General features: G+C 32.6%; 1 protein-coding gene across 1 annotated transcript in view; it reads right to left on the bottom strand.

Moving 5' to 3' along the window:
• The window catches only part of LOC130223043 (podocan), a 36,800-nt gene extending 19,820 nt beyond the window's left edge, over positions 1–16,980 (bottom strand). The window contains exon 1 of the mRNA XM_056455740.1: positions 16,845–16,980. The gene's annotated coding sequence lies outside the window, so the exon portion shown is untranslated. The remainder of the gene's footprint in view (positions 1–16,844) is intronic.
• Positions 16,981–17,796: the final 816 nt, after the last annotated feature.

The following is a 17,796-nucleotide window of genomic DNA, read 5'->3' as shown; positions in this document are numbered from 1 at the left end:
GCACATTTCATACACAATGGTAATTCAAAGTGCTTTACATAAACAAGAATAAAAGAGACAAGTATAAGAAATATAAAACAACAAAGAATAAAATATTTTTAAAAAGATAAAAACAGATTACAGGTTGCCAATATTTTATAGATTGTAAAAAAAAGAGTGATTACTGAAACTAATATAAAGTTTATATTAAAGTTTAAAATCTTTTGTAACATTGCAAGCTTTAGATCTGATTTTTTTTGTAATAATATGTCTGTCCATTAGGATGGACAATGGGTTCAAAATATGTTACTGAAGGTAAATCTCCAGTAATGCTGATTGAACTGTTTCATGTAAAATAAACTATATCCATTTACTAACTCATTGCTGAAACTATTTCATATGTAGAACATACAGATCTTGAAGTTCTTGAGCATATAGCGGATGAAAATATCTCAGATGTGGACATTATGTGGAGTGATGATGAAGAAGAAGATAAAGTTTGTTATAAACAAGGTGTAATCTGTACAACAAAAACCTCAAAATTTAAATAAAAAGAATACAATGTTAATGCTTGTGATTTTGAAAATAAATTTCAAGATTATACCAACGATCATGTAGTTTTTTTGTATTTTATGTTGGTATAACATTCAGAAAGTACAACTGTTCTGACCTGATGTCTATTGAAATATATATTAAAGGGTGTTGAATTTTATTATAATAGTTTGGTCTCATTTATAGAAGCCTTAAGTACTGTGAAAACATACTTTTACATTTCACTTTAAATAAGTGTCAATAAAAGTGACTTTTTCAAACGTTTTAACATCAAAAGTTGTTACAGGAAAGATCAATGTCCCGTACTGCAAATCAAAACCATAAAAAAAGAATAAACAAGAATCCCAAAACACAGAAATCTCTTAATTCACGGATATTTTTTAAAGTGTACTTTGAATCAAATCAAAAACCTAAGTGTGATCAAAAAGTTAGCAAGCACAAAGTTCAATATAACAAATCCAACTCCAAATTCCAAATACTTCTCCTCCCCCAAATTGTGTGCTTATCTAGTGAAGGGCCACCCATGAGCGCATTAGAGGACAGACATGAGACAGACTTGCCGAAACACTCCTGATTTGTCTACTGCTGAGATCTGGGCTTAACGCGTGTGCATCTGCAGGGGCTCAGGATGGCGAGACGTGCTATTATGTCATGACAGCTCACATTAGCACATTTGCCTTTCTGTGTGTGTTTGTGTGTGCGCTCGTGTTTTGGGGGAGAGGTTGATAGGTGACGCCAAAGACGGCCAAGACTGCTTGACAACAGGCCTCTCATTGGCTGCTTAGTGGCTCTTTTAGCCAATCACGCAGTCCCTTGAGAAGAAGGAAAGAAAAAAAGATGCTTAGTATTGTGTGAAAGTGCACTCTCTCAAACTAAGCAGAGGTGCTGAGAGACAGAAAGAGGTTTCCAGTTGTCGAGTTGAGTCTCCCTGAAGACGATTCATCATTTACAAAAGGAAATATGCAAACCTTCAGAGATCTTATTTGCATTTTAATGGCGCCTGAAATGCATGTATTTTTTTTTTTAAAGCAAACCACCTTCACGCTTGCGCTCTTTAGATTTTCAATCCCAAGGGTTGATTTGAGAAGCTTTCCTGGTGAACTCTGAAAACAAAGTGTCTGGGTATGGCTTACAGGAGCACGTCTGCTGTGGACAGATGTTCATTTCATAAGCTTGTGTCTTTCGCTCCAGTGATGATCAGTTATTAGGTCAAGCTGAACGGACACTGCACAAAAGCAGATAAAACTGATTTGAAAAGGTTTGGAAAGATCAATTTTAACCCTTTCAGTGCCCAATAAACTTCATAACTTGTATTTATTTGTGATTTAGATTATACTTTTTGGTGACGCGGTGGCACAGTAGGTAGTGCTGTTGCCTCTCTGAGAAGAAGGTCGCTGGTTCGAGCCTCGGCTGTGTCAGTTGGCGTTCTGTGTGGAGTTTGCATGTTCTCTCCGCGTTCGTGTACTCTGGTTTCCCCCAAAGTCCAAAGACATGCGGTACAGGTGAATTGGGTAGGCTAAATTGTCCGTAGTTTCATTCCGCTGTGGCGATCCTGGATTAATAAAGCGACTAAGCCGAGAAGAAAATGAATGAATGAATGAATGAATGAATGAATGAATGAATGATACTTTTTCTATAATTTATACTATATGATGATTAAACTTTAAAGTAATATGTTACCCAAAAACAGTCTTATGTTGCATTGGTATATTTTCCAGAGAATAAATTGTATGGCGAAAATCATTAGAACATTAAATAAAGATCATGTTCCATGAAGATATTTTGTAAATTTCCTATACAACCTCAAATCAGAAAAGGTTGTGACAGTATGGAAAACGCAATTAAAAAAGAATGCAGTGATTTCCAAATTTAGTTTGACTTGTATTTCATTGCAGATCAAATGAACTCATATTTCATATTTTGTTTGGTCAACTTCATTTCATTTGTAAATATACATCCTTTCCTGTCATTCAGACCTGCAACACACATTGCAAAGTCCAAAGTGGACAATAAAAATCATGAGGAAAACATTAAATAATCTTTGTTTTATTATCTGAATGAAATACAAGTCAATGCAAATTTAGAAACCGCTACTTTTTTATTTGCTTTTTTATACTGGCTCAACTTTTTCTGATTTGGGGTTATTATATAGTATAGTATAGTATAGTATAGTATAGTATAGTATAGTATAGTATAGTATAGTATAGTATAGTATAGTATATAGTATAGTATATTATTATATAGAAATAAATGTGCATTACTAACACTTTGAACAACTTTAAGGGTGACTTTGTCAATGTTTCGATCTTGATTCTTGAACCCTTCTATTCCAGAACTTCAAATAGTTGTATCTCGACTGAATATTTCCTTATACTAACATACCATGCATCAATGGAAAGCTTATTTATTCAGCTTTCATGTGGTAAATTAACCTAACTGGTTTTGTGGGTCATATATTAGTGCCAGTACATTTTTTATATCAATTTATCCAAAATATAGAATATAGCTGGTATAGAAAATGTCAGGTTGATCTGACATCTGTGTCACAATCAACCATCATGTGGTCAAACCAACATCAAAATACTAATTTGGGTTGATTTGATATTTTTTATGACAAGGCAATGTCAGTTCAGTTTTTAATAGCCATCTGGAGTCCTATTAAAACATAAACACTAATCAGCATTTGAAATGGATCAAAACCTTTCAGCAAAGTTGTCCTAAAACCAAAATGTGTAATGAATAATACCATTCATGTCTTAGGAAACTTTTTTGCATACAGCACCGTATACAGAAAGCAAACAGAGAGCCTGTTCACACACAGCTTGAAATGTACACATATTAACAGCTGTACTGCTACCTTTCAGAGGCAAACGTATCATCTCAGACCATCTGCTGTCTTTCACCCTGGATACAAACTATAAATAACTGTCAAACCGGACCTGTTGAGAGAATTTCAATAATAACGCTGTCAAATTGCTTTGTCCCCTCAGAAAGGTTGTTTTCTCCCCGTGCTGAAGGGTGTTTAAATTAGACGAGCGTCTCTCTCAATCTGGAGAAGTCACTGTGTTTCCATGTCAACCTGTCTCACATCGAACCACCGGCTGACACGTTGATGATTAATGCTGCACAGCCTTGACTTGTTTGCTTGGAAATGGAAAATGTGCCAATTTTATAACCCCCAAAAAGATATTGTCCGAGGATGATATAAGCACTGGTCATTGGCGGTTGAGTTTCTGACTACTTAACACAGAGATGTAAATAGGTGTATCATTTAAAGTAGTTTATTTATGTATTTTGATTTGTTCTATGAATCAACAAGGACCGTGGTCTAAGCAAAAAGTCTTCTTTAAAGTTCCACTGATGCAAAAGTTACACACAAATCAGAGATCACTACTGAGTCTGTAATTTAACTGACAGCCAAACTTTCCTGTTTTCGCTGTAAAATGTTAAGCTGTTCTAAAGTGACTGAAAGTCTCCAAAAGAAGGATGTTCAGATGAAGAGCAGTGATAAACAACATGTGGTTTCTTCCTTGATTTCATTGCACAATTGGACAGTGAGCCAACTGTTGTCAAGCAAAACTGGTAAAGCAGTTTCTCAAAGCTGAAAACGTTTAAATAATGAAGTGGCCAGCCCAGAGTCCTGATCTAAACCTGAATCTAAATCTCTGGCTACAAAATGATGGCCAATATATATAGTTATGGCTAACATAGTTAATAAACTGTGGAATCTTTCTTTGCACTATAATTGTAGCTGTTTAATTTTAATGCTGTGTATTCCACATAATAAATGATTTTTTTTTTTTTGCCTTGGTTATGTTGTAAGATGGTAGAGCCACAAATATAATGCCTTCAATTTTAAATGATATTGATGAAATTTCATTGTATTGGCAGTGATTTCAACACTCAAGATTGATCAAAACACCTGCATAGAATGTGATCACTTGATTAAATGGTCATTATCAGTGGTTATCAGCTGATAGATATGGGCCAGTAGGGGTCTTAATTTAACTGACTGCCAGACTTTCCAGTTTTCACTGTAAAATTTTAAGCTGTTCTAAAGTGACTAAGTCTCCAAAAGCAGGATGTCGGGCAATGATAAACAACATCTTATTTCTTTGAGTTCAAAGCACAATTGGACAGTGAGCCAACTGTTGTCACGCAAAACTGGTGAAGCAGTTTCTCAAAGCTGAAAATGTGTAAATAATGAAATGGCAGCCCAGAGCCCTGACCTAAACCCGAATCTAACCTGATCTAAATCTCTGGCTACAAAGTTATGGCCAATATATATGGTTGAGGCTAATATAGTTAATGAACTGTGGAATCTTTCTTTGCACTATAATTGTTACTGTTCTCTAATTTTAATGCCGTGTTTTTAAGATGGTAGAGCCACAAATATAATGCCTTCAACAATCAAGATTGTTGAAAATCTGTAATATAACAGTAAGTTTCTTTAATAAATTAACATATAATATAAGTATAAATATAAGCCGCATAACAGCGCAGCTAATAACAACATAAATAACATAAATAACAACCGCAGCTGCCATTTTTAACCATAAATTTTATAGATTTCTTTTTACAGTGTAGATCTTTTTTAATAAAAAAAAACCAGGAGTTCATCAATTGTTCTGTATTTTTTTTTATCTCATATGAATGGCATGACAGCAAGTAAATTAACTGCAAATGTACTCTTTAGTTTTGATCTAGTTCATTTACACGAATCACTGAAATTATTCATGTGCTACATTATGCTGCGGCACCGTGCAGCTGGTAGTTTGTTTACATGCAGTCTTGACAGAAACTGAGGGTCAGTGTTTTCTGCTCCAGGAACCCCAGACAATCCACTTAAAATAAAGCGAGCGCCGGCTGTCCCTCCTCATCACTGCGAGCTGAAGTGAAGACCAGACCCTCAAATCTCCCATTAGCTCGGCCGGTTTGGGGGGAAAAAATAAAGCCAGAGTCATTTTATAATGCACTGAGTCTAATGTGTGTCTGTGTTTATGTACAGACATGGTAGTAATCCAGTCTTCTGAGTGGATTAAATTGGATTGTCTGGAAACTGCCTTCCTTCTGTGCTCAGACAGACACAAACACACAGACACACTATTACTTAGCAATCAAAATAGAGAATTATCATTCATATTTTGTTTAAAGTAATGAATAAATAGCTACAAAAAACAAACAAGTATATATATTTTTTGTTTGAAGTTTATTTTTATAAAGCTATTTATTTATAATTTCAAACAAAATAATAATGGCATGTATATACATATTAATATATACTGTATTTTACTTATAGAAAATATTTAGAATTGCCACGATCACCAGCGATCCAGCCTGTGCAGATCGCTGGTAAACATGCAGATCACTATAAGGATACAAATCCGCCGGTATATGGACTACAAGATCCAGTCATGCAACACACACACACACCTGCTCCAAGTCTCCATTGATTAGACTCACACAGCTGATGCTGCTCATGGACTGATTACACCACACATATATACGGCTCACTTTGAGACTCTCATTGCTGAGTCTTGTTATACTGAACTGTGAACATTACGACACATTTTCCTTGCCTTGCCTTCCGTGTTTGAACCTTGCTTTGTTTTGTTTTGTTTATTCTTGTCTGCTGCCTGCCTTCTGACCACTCGCCTGTTATTTTGACTATGAACCTGGATTTGCCTGTATACATCTGTTTGTCCCTGTGTTGACCATTGCTCGGCTGACCATCTCTGTCTAATAAACCCTGCGTTTGGATCCTCAACTCCCTTGTCCAGCGTCACTTCACATTACAATAATATATTAGATATGATTTGTTATCAATAAACCTTAAAATAATTATTTGATGCAAAAATAAAACTGTAAAAATTATGTTTTTATCGTATTTTTATTGTATTAATTTAATATTAAAAAGTTACAAAAAATATTAATCCATTAAAAATATATATTAATAATTATATACATTAACTTATAATTAAAATAAAAAGCAGAATGTAAAATTAAAAACTGTAAAGTATAAAAATAAAAGAAATTGCAATATTTATATATACATATACTGTACAGATACATATACACAATTAACATTTAACTCAGGAACATAAACTCTAACAAGTAACTACACAAACACACATTTTTATACAGTGCCTTGTGTGTGTTTTTATCATTTAAATTTTTCGTAACCTCTAAACTTTCATGGAAAACTCCCCATTATTGGGCCACTTTCCTTGTGTGGTCTCCACAGCCCAGCTGATCCCAGGTTTTACTATATTCTTTTGTGTCCCTTCAATTTAGACAAGTCCAGACCCACACACAGAGTCTTCCTGTGGGCGCACGAGTGTGTTTAACTGCGTAGGCAACTTCCAAAGTTTACACACAACACATCATAACACACACTCACAACCAGATGTGAATAAAAACTACACAAACAAGCTTCTCCCACCCGTTACTTTCCCAACTGCGCCCTGGAAAGAAATGAACGCAGCTCCTTAGATTAAAGTGTGTGTCGTTTGCATCTGTTGGAAATATTCGGGCTTCTTTTATGTGGCTCTGGCCTCCCACATCCTTTATTAGCTCTTTTTTCATCCAGAGACGTAAAGTCTCAACTACACACACACTAATACACACATGAACCAAGCATATGTGAAGAGAAACACCTCAGAACAGAACAAGATGAAAAAAAGCAGTCAAAACACAGCTAGATTATCATACAAAAAAGAAAACCTATGCAAATATCATAATATTTTCTCATGCGCTTGCTGTGTGTTTACATCCATCTCACCTACATTGACTTACATTTACTGGAAGACTATGCAAGTGGTTATTTTCCTCCTTACCGACAGTCACCGGCACTAACTACAAACACTTATTACTGGCCAACACAGTCCTCTCTAATTAGGGAAAAAACAGTTTAGTTCAACGAGCAATGTGTGTTATGTAAGTATTGTTTGTGGTTTATGTGCTGAAGTAACACACTACTGTGCAATATACACTACGGATGCTATGAGAACTTGTTTCCATCAAAAGATTATTAAGTAGTATTAATAATATTACTGGATGCTGTGTAAAAATCATCTAGTTGTGAGATATGAACTATGTAAAGTTATATGCATGCTTCTTCTCAAAGTTTGCATGCTTCAGACATTGTTTACCATGGTGCATTGAGGTTTATAACAAATCTTAAATCCCTCATTCATCATTGTGTGTTGTACACTCGGGTAGGATGGTCTGCTTTGTCCACTCGTAGGCTCAAGCATTGGCATATCTTTGTTTAAAAATCTATTCCAGGGTTACTCCCCTCATATAGCCAAACTTACATTTGTAAAAATCCTGTCTATAGCTATAGCCTTCGGTCTCAGGAAGTTTATTTATTGTTTGTACCAGTGGTGCGTACTAAAATGGGGAAAAAAGGCTCTTAAGCAGCACCTATTGCATGGAATAATCTCCAAACAAAGCTGGAGTTTATAGAGTTGGTTTCACTACATGCTTTTAAAAAAGATTTGAAATGATTTGGAGTTTGAAACCTCAGCCTGTAGATGTTCTGAATTGTTTTTAACTGTCATTGTATGTGTGTTTTCATGGATGAATGATGTTACCTGTTAATTGTTTTTGATTGTTTGTTAAACCTATGTGAACTGTATGCAGCCTATTCTTGGCCAGGATGTTCTTGTAAAAGAGATTTTTAATGTTAACGTGCTTTTCCTGGTAAAATAAAGATGATAATAATAATAATAATATAAATAATAATAATAATAATAATAATAATAATAATAATAAAAGTCGGGATTGTGCACTCTCAGAAATAAAGGTACAAAATCTGTCACTGGGGTGGTACCTTTTCAAAAGGTAAACTTCTGTACCATATAGGTGGACATTAGTATCTTTAGGGTACATTTTTTTACCTTTAGGGTACACTTTTGCACCCTACACATTTGTACTTTTTATTTATTAAAATGCACCTCTAAGAATCTGTTAGTAACAAAAATTTAACTTTTGAATAAATGCTATCCCAGTGACAGATCACTGTCTCAGTGACAGACTTTATTTCTAAGATTGTGAGATGTAATTCTCTATTCTGCTGTAACTTTATTTATTTGGGACTCCTAGGGTTTTTGTTTGTTTGTTTTTTTACAATTTTGACTTTTTTCCTCTCAAAATATCTTGCAATTCTGACATAATTTCCCCAAATTCAGAATTTATGTCTCACAGCTTTGACTTTACATACTGCAGCTTACAAACTTGCTAAAAACGTCTTACTTGTGTGAACTTTGAGTTATAAATTTACAATTCAGAAAAAAGTCAGAATTGACATAAACTTGTAATTGCAAGAAGAATGTCAGAATTTTGAAAGAATTTTTTAAAATTCCACTGTGAAAACAATCACATACTTATTTCTATTTCTGAAATATTATAATTATAAAAACGTAATTATCTCAGAAAACAATTTTTTAATACTTTGAATAGGATATAATGCATTATTTAATTAAAAAATCCAAGATTATTATTATGAATGATGAGGTCCTATGAAATACTATTTAATACTAACAATACTATTCTTATTACTAACTTACTAGTTTTTTTTGCCACAAGTTTTAGTAGATTGAACTGTTATTAATTATTAACAATTAAGTTAATGCCACAATTGTTGTTGTTTTTTAATTCCATGGAGAAAACAATCTCATACTGCTTTCTATTTTTGAAATATTATAATTATAAAAATGTAATTATCTCAGAAAACTATTTTTTATACTTTGAATAGAATATAATTAGGGCTGGGCTGATAAATTATATTATATTGAATATCGATAAAATTTATGTCCATAACAATGATAAGCTCTGGACTTTTTTACTCTATTTTAGCCTAAGAGCCAATCACGTAGCAGAAATGTGCAACAATGGGAATCTAAAAGTGTGTTGATATTAGAGATGTACCAAATTTTCGGCCACTGAAAATTTCTTGGCTGATAATGTCATACCATTTAATAGATGCTCTAATTTTTGTGGCTTCAGTGATTGTTGAGGTACTTTTTTTTTATCTGGAAGCATCAACAATTATATTGAAATATATATTGTTATCGTTCAATATGGAAAATAATTATCGACATTGCATTTTTGCCATATCACCCAGCCCTAAATAATGCATTATTTGATTAAAATATCCAAGATTTAAAGTGACAATTCACCCAAAAATGAAATTCTGTCATCATTTACTCATTCTCCACTTGCTCTAAACCTATTTGAGTGTCATTCTTCTGTTAAACACAAAGGAAGATGCTTTGAAGAATGCTAAAAAGCAGCAGCCATTAACATACATAGTGTTCCTACTATAAATGTCAATGGCTGCCGGTCTCCAACATTCTTCAGAATATCTTGTTTGGTGTTCAACAGAAGAAAAGAAATTAATGAAAGTTTAGAACCACTTGAATCTAACTAAATAGTGATGAAATTGTTCATGTTTGGGTGCAATATCCCTTTAAGCAGAAAAAAAACACATTTCACACTGGAAATAAGAGGTCAAGCTGAGTGAATTTCTTTATGGGATACAAAACAGGTCATCTGTGCAAAAAATCCCCTGCTAGCAATCTAATATAAACAAAGGGGTCAATAAAATAACACTGGTTTATTTGCATTAGCCGTTAACCATTATGCGCTTTTCATTATCACTGTGCTTTTTACAGCGATGATTACTCTCAGAGGTTACAGGTGCCACCGGTGGTTTACTGTTTAGTGGTTGACATCCAGTGTCCTCTGTAATGAGACAAATTGAATTAGCACACAGATGGTGCTATCAGCCACTGTCACATAGCTGTAATCTGGCTGTGTGTCGGCCGACATGCTTTTAAAGGATTTCGGGGGGGACAGATTTCTGATATGTGCATGTGCGCGTTTGTGAGAGGCCGGTATAATACACACAAACAGTGAAAGAGCAGCCTCTCAACACCAGCTGGACTGAGCATTACTGACTGACCTAAATACTCATCACACACGTTTACAGAAAGATTATGAATATGCAAATGCATCTGATCACAGTGTGAGTAATGAACAGCTAGCAGACTGTAATAAAGCAAAAAAAAAAAAGTCATTGTGTTCGTCACTTCATGACAACAAACTATTTAAAGCAACAGCAAAAAAAAAAACATGATCACTGACACGGAAGCTAGAATAAATGCGGTGTGTGTTGAGGATGTGCTTTTTATTTGAGTTTTTCTCCATTATTACTATTGTTTTTACATTATTATTATTTGCTTTAGCATTATTGATATCACTGTTGGTGTTATCAAAGAATATTACTTTTATCATTACCAACTTAATAATATTATTATTATTATTATAATTATTATTGTTATTATTATAATTATTATTATTATTATTATTATTATAACTGTTTATATTATTATTATTATTATTATTGCTATTATTATTATTATTACTGTTTATATTATTATTATTATTATTATTATTATTATTATTATTATTATTATTATTATTATTATTATTATTATTATTGCGATTATTATTATTATTATTATTATTGCTATTATTATTATTATTATTATTATTATTATTATTATTATTATTATTATTATTATTATTATTATTGCTATTATTATTATTATTGTTATTATTATTAATATTATTATTGTTACTGTTTATAATAATAATATTATTATTATTATTATTATTATTATTATTATTATTATTGCTATTATTATTATTATTATTATTATTATTATTATTATTATTATTATTATTATTGTTATTATTATTATTTCTATTATTATTATTATTATTATTATTACTGTTTATATTATTATTATTATTATTATTGCTATTATTATTATTATTATTGCTATTATTATTATTATTATTATTATTATTATTATTATTATTATTATTATTATTATTATTATTGCTATTTAACACTACCAATATTATTCTTACTGCTGTTTATATGTTATTTCCATTTCTTTCTATTGCTGTTTATGTGGTTTGTGTTTACCACTCTACTGCTGTTTACATACATGCTCTGTGTTTACTATATATTTTATGTTTTGCATTCTTTAAAAATAAAATAAATTAAATGCTTATTTCATAAAAATAAAAATAAATCAGTTTACTCATGTTAAACTACAATGTAAAAAATGCTGGGTTCCACACAATCAATTTGATTTGGGACAATATGAAGGAATTAGGTTAATGTATTAGTTTTTTACAAATTTAAGTAGATTGAACTTAAAGCAATAAAGCTGTCCCCCCAAAAACGTAAGAATTTTACTGTTTCAGCTCATTTTAGTTAAGTTTTCTCATTTTCTCATCCACTGTAAAAAGTGATTAATAAAAAACGTGAGTAAATCCATTGCCTTAAAAATGACAAGTTGATTTTACTTAAAAATTTAAGCATTTCTGTTTTAACTTAGAGCTGTTAAGTTGACTTATCTTAATATTTATAATTATGCACGTAGTTCATTTACTTAATAATTTGGAGGCAGTGAGTTTACTCACTTTTTCCAACTAATAGTTTTTTACAGTGTATAAAGGAATTAGATTAACGTATTAGTCTTTTACAAATTTAAGTAGACTGAACGTAAAACACTTAAGTTGTCCCAAAAAACTCAAAATTGTGTAGTTTCAACTCATTTTTAATAAGTTTTCTAATTTTTGGAGTGTAGAATGTTGAATAACACCTAAAAGCGTTAAGATAAAATGGATAGTTTACACAAAAACTCACCATTTACTTTCCTTGAAATTGTTTCAAAATTAATTTGGGTAAAAAACACCATTGAAGAAAAACTGTTTAATGGCTTTTCATTGTTCATTTACATAATTGCATTTCGAGATTTTGTAAACAATGTTTTTATCTCTGTGTAAACCAAAGCATTTATAGGCATATATAAGCTTACAGTTTAATGACAGGTGTAAAATTATTAGTTACAGAATGTCCATAAACACTCACATTATATAAAATGAAACGCAAGTATTAAAATAATATTTGTATATATTTATATATGTATATATTTATATATTTATATATATATATATATATATATATATATATACATATATATATATATATATATACATATATATATATACATATATATATATACATATATATATATACATATATATATATACATATATATATATATATATATATATATATATATATATATATATATATATATATATATATATATATATATATATATATATATATATATATATATATATATATATATATATATATTTATATCAGTCATATATCATATATCAGTCATATTTTTTTGAGATTTAACTAAACAATTTAGGGCAATAAGATTTTTTTTACAGTGTAATATATGTAATCCTTTTGAGTTGGAGATTTAAAAAAAAAAGTTCAGAACTGTAAGCCCACAAAAGCAGACCTCTCTGTTGGAAAAAAAAGTGCATTTTATAATTGCTTAAAAAGCATGATTTGATATAGACTAATGCTAATGATACACAGGCAACTTTTTGAGCAATGTTGCTGGGCAATATTTAAGAGTAAAGTTACTTAAGTTCTTTTCAAAGTGGGCAACAAAATTGTATCTGAATCTGGGGCCCTGCGTCTCACTTGGTTGCCCAGTGATGGCATCCTTTTCCAAAGTTGCCCAGCAACATTGCTCTAAAAGTTGCCCCGTGTATCATCACCATACTTTGTATTTTTCAAGGACTAAATAAAAGTAAATTGTAGGGAGGCTCATATACAACTCCATTAACCACACCATTTACTAATATTATTCAGTCAAATACTCGAAGTGTTGATACAGCCTGACTTCCAATGAGGACACAATTTCTCTTCATATGGCAAAAGAACTGATGATACAAAGTGATGCAAGTGCAAACCTCAAGAACAGAGATCCACACCTGACTTTATATATGCCAACACTCTCTAAAACCTGAAAGAGCAGGTGTAACCACACACACACACATACAAACACACACAAATATCAACAAAACAAAAGCCTTTGTTTGGTTCCAGATCTGTGGCTGAGCATTTAAGAACACATGTATTTTCCTGTAGGCTTTATTTTTCATTAACGTCTAAAGTTTGGGGAACTGCTCACGATTTCCTAAAACCCTGAAGTCAATTTTTAGCCAGCCAGTAAATGAAAAGCCATGCTTTCTTTCAACACAAACTTTGCATATGCAAGTATACGTGGGTAAGTGTAAACGCGTGTGTCTGCGCATATGAATCGCAGCATGTTTGAGTTTGCGATTGTGTCCTTGTACGTGTGTGTCCGTGCGCGTGTGTGTACGTGTGTTTGGCCTCCACAGCCCTTCATTAATGCAGAATTAACATGGACATGTTCAGAACATCCTGTCCCTCAGCCCTGAGGTCACCGCGTTTGTCTGAATTATTTAGTTCAAGAAAAAACACAAACAGATTACTGTGTGCTGAATGCATCAAAAATAAGGGCGGCTAGAAACGACACTATCCCTAGGGCGTCTATTGTGTATTGCTGCGTTAAACAGATCCAGCAGTGCGCCCAGAAATCCTCATTTTCTAAACTGTGCTGTTGGATTTGTTCTGTTAAGAATCTATATAATTAAAAATGTTGTGTTTTTTGTATATCCTCCTGAGACCCCGCCCATTGACTTGTGTCCTCTGTAGTGGACGTTGCGTTTTCATGAATTGTCTTTTAATTTTTTGAGCTACTCTGTCAAGTCCTGCTGTACTGTTCAGAGAACATATTGAGGGTTATTTTTAGAACGTAACTCCCGTGATTAACAAGGGACCACAGTATATACGCTTGAGGATATAGTGTAGTTCTTTATCTGCAACAATAGTTCCATTAAGTCATTTAATGTCCATCTATTACACAAAATGTTGTTTAAACACGGGGGAAAAAATATTTGTTTCGATATTGGAAATGTTCTATTATTAAGGTTGTGGTTTGAGAACTGAGAGTTCACTGAGAGTTTCTTTGTGGAACCAAAATAATTCCTTATGGCATTAGTGCAATCAATCAATTAACATACAAAAACATTTGCAATATAGAAGAACCATTTTGTGTGAACAGTTCCTAATAATCTTTTCTTCCTTTTCAGCCGGCAAACCCCTATAATAACAATGCCAGTGACTCATGACCCCCTCATTCATCAGAGGTGGTTCTAATATAAAACGTTGTGCACACATCAATAGGCCTATATAAACACTAGCATATTAACAACATAAAAAAGTGCAACAGTCTAACAACCATATCATTTTTATAGTCAATTATTAATTTGTTTAATTTAATATTAACCTCACCTAAAGAGACCTGTGGGCACAATGTTTTCAGCACAAGTCTATTCTTGGTTTAATTTTGGAGAACGCCACTCAGAGATCATCCTCAATGTTCAGTTGTGGCCTGTATTTATTTTTTATGTATTTGACTGCTATAAAGGTGTCAGAAAGTTTAATGTGGTGCTATAAAATCAATCTGCTGCAGCTGACGCTATACAGTGTTGTTAATCTAACGTAAACACACTATATATGAAAAAACATTTTTGAAAGACTGATGGCTTTTCATTTGCATGTTGTTGTTTTTTTATGTAACTATTAACTACTATTTTTTCTTCTGTGCATGGATAAAATACAGTAATTCTAATAGTTTATTTAAAAAAATTTGACTTTTGTAAATCAAGAGACCCCCTGTCATTGTCCCGCAACCCTCACTTTGAAAACCACTGTATTATTCTAACTCAAATTCTAACCTCTAAAGAAAATGTTCACTATTAAGAACCTTTTATGTACTGAAAATTCCTATGGATGTTGAAGGTTCTTATGGAATCAAACATGATAATAAATAACCATAAAGAATAGCTGCAGAACAAATGGCACACTATGAACTTATGCACTATGTACTTATGCACTTACACATTCAACAGCATAGTATATGTATGTAGTGTTGTCCCAAATGGAACAATAATGTTTTTTTTACTGAGCGGAAATTCAAATTGTTTCCCTGATGAATTGGTGAAATAAATGACCAAACTACCAAATAATACTTGCCATGAGTATAACCACATTCACCATCGGGAGGTGGTAAAATCACTCTCGTAAAATTAGCAAATTTAGCAAAATAAATAAAGTAATCCAACCTCAGTGCCCGATAGCTCCGCCCCTTCCACTACATGAGCAAAGCAGCGGCCATTGAGTGCGTGAAGTGTCTAACAATTAAAGGGCACTTATTATTTTTAGAGTTTTCAATGTGAATGCACTACTAACACTATTTATACTACAAAATGGCATAGAATACATTTTTACTAACCGTATCTGTTTAATGTTTATCATTTTTCTTTTTTTTTTTTTCATATTAATTTTGTGTTGTCACTTGTCACTTTATGTACACTGGAAGCTTCTGTAGCCAAAACAAATTCCTTGTGTGTGTGAAGCACATTTGGCAATAAAACTGATTCTGATTCTGAATAGTGCATAAGTATGCAATTTGGGATGCATCAAATGTTTTAAAAATATATATTTTCTATAAAAAAAGTTTTATTAGGAATTTCTTTAAATGTTTATTATGTTTATTAACAGTCTTTGTTTGAAGTGTCCCACTTTTTCTTAGAGCATTTAAAGAAGTTAAAGATCCTTTTCAGACAACAATGGAAATATAGAATATAATAGAATATTAGTACCTTTATAAATCCATTCAGTATGTTTATGTATCCATTTTGTATCCATTATGAACCTTTTTCCATCATAAATAACCTTTTTTAATTGAAAGTTTCAATTGTAAGTCACTTTAGACAAAAGTGTTGGCTAAATGACTAAATGTAAATGTAAAATGCGAAAGTTTAGATTAGAGTAGATTAGATTAAACTTTATTTTCATTGCACATGTACAAGTACAAGGCAACGAAATGCAGTTCAGGTCTAACCATGAGTGCACTAGCAGCAAGTGCAGGATATAAGTTATAAAATGCAATAATAGAAAAACTGTGGGTAATATGTACTATGATCATTATATACAGGTTGTATGAACTATGAGCAGAAATTTACAATAGATGAATATATGTACAGGTTGCTATTAAAGTTCATAAGGGTGTTGAAAATTGAAACCATGAATACGATAAAGTAGATTTAAATGTGATCTATCCCTTTAAGTATTAAAAACCTATGAAGGCCTGCCAAGAAAAATGCAACCCATATACATTCACCCTCTCCGCCCTATCAATCTATGTGTCTCTCTTTCCCCCAGAGCAGCTGTCTTCTTCCTCCTCCTGCATGGTATTTAATAAACGCACTGGACCCTGCCTCTATAACCAGCTGCCCGTCTGTCCTCTATTTGTCTGCCTCCCACTTACTTGAATATTGATGCGGTCCTGCTTTTGATGTCAGCGTTTGTGCCCATGTTACATCATTTAAACGCTGCCGTCAACTGCGACACTGCAAGAGACCAGTCTGTTGAACAGTACACAGAAAATAGACTGCATTATGTTATGTAAGGTGTACCATAAACCAAGATTATGCAATTGATTTAATCATACAGAAAGGTTTGTTTAGTACAAATACAGATGCTTCATTTCCCACCCACATAATATACATTTTTCTTGCCCTGACAGAGAAGGGCAACTTGTGCCAGGGTTGTTACACAACTCAGCCTAAGGATGTGAATGGGGTGAGGTAGATTTGCACACACACACACACACACACACACACACACACACACACACACACACACACACACACACACACACACACACACATATTTTGTGCAACCTAAAATTAGGTCAGTATGACATATAAGAAATGCAGATCATCAGACAGAATATGTTTGACCTTTGAGCCGTTTCCACAATGCAGCAAACAAAAATAATGACAAATTTGTGTTTCAGAATGCTCTCATAAATGTCATTAAGACCAGGATTTAGAGGAAAACTCCACTTATTTTGAAAATAAGCTAATTTTACAACTCCGCTAGAGTTAAACAGTTTGAGCGTCACCATTTTTAATAAAGTCAGCCGAGCTTTGGGTTTGTGGGAGCATTTTTAGCTTAGCTTAGCATAGATCATTGAATCAGATTAGACCATTAGCACTTGCTCAGAAATTTTCTTTTTAATAAAAGCTTTTCTCTTCTGTAGTACCTTATGTACTAAGACTAAAACAATTGCGAGGCCAATATGGCTAGGAACTATACTCTCATTCCAGTGTAAAACAATGTGCTAATGTACAATGGCAGCTGGAACAATTATATTACGCAGCACCTGAAAATAGTCCCCAGCTAGGGGACTTACAAACATGACCATCTGCTTTAAA

This window comes from Danio aesculapii, chromosome 4 (genome assembly GCF_903798145.1).
Source record: "Danio aesculapii chromosome 4, fDanAes4.1, whole genome shotgun sequence".
In the NCBI taxonomy this organism is placed as follows: Eukaryota; Metazoa; Chordata; class Actinopteri; order Cypriniformes; family Danionidae; genus Danio; species Danio aesculapii.
The sequence above is the reverse complement of the archived record's forward strand: the minus strand, read 5'-3'. Positions and strand labels throughout refer to the sequence as shown.